The sequence below is a fragment of the Impatiens glandulifera genome, chromosome 8, assembly GCF_907164915.1.
Source record: "Impatiens glandulifera chromosome 8, dImpGla2.1, whole genome shotgun sequence".
NCBI lineage: Eukaryota > Viridiplantae > Streptophyta > Magnoliopsida > Ericales > Balsaminaceae > Impatiens > Impatiens glandulifera.
Window position 1 is genome coordinate 16549268 of NC_061869.1, and position 2691 is coordinate 16551958.

Sequence of the window (2691 nt, forward strand, 5' to 3'; positions counted from 1 at the left end):
TGATTTTGACGCAGTTAGGTTCTTATTTAAATAGTTAATTAATACTACTACTTAATTAACTATTTTTGACACATTTCAAATCAGATGATCATTTGATTATAACAACTCCCCAGATTATTAAAATTTGAATAAAATTAATTATTTTTATATAGTTAATTTCAAAAGTAACAAGGTATTATCAAAATATTTAAAAATAAAGATTTATTTAAAAAAAGATGTCTGAAATTCAAACCAAGATGGAAATACATCGAACCTCGAGACACCCTACGATTCCTCTCGTTTTGTCACTTGTCATCCAAACACGTGATATGTTGTGAGAGAAACTATTTCCGGGGGATTACAACTTTCTTGGCGACTCTACTAAAGACCAAATTTTAATTTAAAAATAAAACACTGGCTATACAAATTTTTATTTATAACATTTCGAACTTTTATAATAGTCCACCTTATAGGGTTCGTCATGACCCTAAAAGGTACCTATGCTTTATCCTAATAATTTTCAGAAATCAAACGGGTACATCATTTGGGACTACATGAAGAAGTACTAGATCGGATCTTTTTACTTCTACGAATTACGTGAAGTCCGGTCATACCGGTCATTGACCGAAGGAAATTGTATGATGAAAAACTAGGAACCTAGAATCTATCCCCCCCTTTCGGATTTGATACATCCGTCAGGAAGCGACCTTAGCGACAAAGGGAAGAAATTTCAAATCAACCCTCAATTAAACCTTAACACACAAAACATAGTTACTCTACCCAACTATTGTTTGACGTGCCCAAACAATAGAATCTCGACAAGTCAACATATTTGTGCTTATTTATTATACATGCATACATCTATAATAGATATAATAAACATCTCTAAGCTTATTTTTTTATCAAAATCAAACGACATGTTTGTCAAGTTGATTATAAGATCATAGATTGTCCCTATTTGAAAATGATGATCTGTTCCTCTAGAGCCACCATTTCCACGAAACGGAATGGTAATACCGAGGCTACGGACTATGTATCGCCCTCAAATACACTCACTTTTGAATCCATCATAACTTTATGATGGAGATGCATAAAAAAGGGGCTAGATGAAACATTTCTAGGATTAAATGAATCATATTTCACCTACTATCTAAACGAGAGAGGAGCTCCCATTATCCTCTACATATGGATCTAGGAAAAGATGGAGTGTATAACTTCACCGTTTTCTGGTAATGAGATGAGTGTCTCCCTCCAATGCCGAAAAATAAGGAGCACAAAGCCATAAATACCAATTCATGACAACAATTCCATACACGAACTTCTACCATGGTATGCTATTAAGAAGATGGTCTATCTAATGGACGATCAACCCGTAATTATGTTTATAGTTCTTAAGTGTATCACTTTTTACTACACTAGAGAGCATTTTAAGCGATTTGGATGAGACTGCATGCCTTCCTGTCAGGATTGTGTGGTTGCCATAGACATGCACATTGACCACAATGACTATGCAAACTATTTGGAGTTGTGGATAGATGCAATCAAGATGGGTATCCGAAGGACAAGAAGGATTATCTCGACCAAATCATGGATAAGTATTGATGCCATAAAGAAGAAGAAGAGAGTGAAGGTTCTATCACTTCAACCTGCTACAGTAGAACACACTTCCCCTGAAGAGGAGCTTTAGCTTTACCACTGTTGTATAAATAAAATGAATTAAAAATCAGTATTATAATACTAAAGAAAATTATGAATCCCAAAATTTTTAATTGTATAAAATCAGAGTTCTGTAAAGAAAGTAATAAAATGCTTATGAGATGTTTATGATAAGTCATGTTATTTGTATATACATTTTATCTTGTTTTTTCAATTGAAATACTTCCCTCTTCTATGATCGCAGTCACCAATGATATCCATGATGACGGATGTCGCACTGGTCCCTTGTATCGATAACATTCATGTTAATGAATGGAATTATCAAACTTATGGTCTCATCCCCATTATCAGATTAAACTCCACCTTCATGATGGAAATGCAGAGAACGTGGAATCCTGTCAAACAGGCTTTCTTCCTCTGTAAAAGATCTATGTGTCCAACCATAGAAGAATTCTAGGCTATTCGTACGTAGAACAACAAAAATGTTTTACATTTATGGTCGTTTATAGACTCTATGCCCATCAGAAAACTCTTACAAGAAGAGTACCGATACTCTAAAGGCATATTTGAAACTATCATCGCAAAGACATACATCGATATCTAAACTTGGACCAAAATGAAAATAAGAAATGGAGAGATCCCTCTAACGCTAGAATCATCCATGTTAACTATGTCAATCCTACTAGCTCATTTATTTCTAGAACTAACAAATGCTAAGACTTCCTCAAGAATAATTGAGGTAGCAATGGAATTGCGAAGAGGCAACAAAAATTCCTCCAATGTTATTCTAGTAGAAACGTTAATGGGCTTGAACTGATCATGTAGGTCCTTTACAATGAGTAAAAGGGGTTCCCTTTAATCCTTTATATATGGCTACTTTACAAGCTCAAGCGCTTACCGTCAGTTCTGTTTGATGGCATAATGTTCCCTTCAATCTAATATCAAAGAATGAAGAAAGCCTTGCATGGAGTTCTGATGCAAAGCAATGATGAAATCTAGGACATTCTACCATGGTATTTCATCAAGAAAATGACACTCATGATGGATGACAAGGCA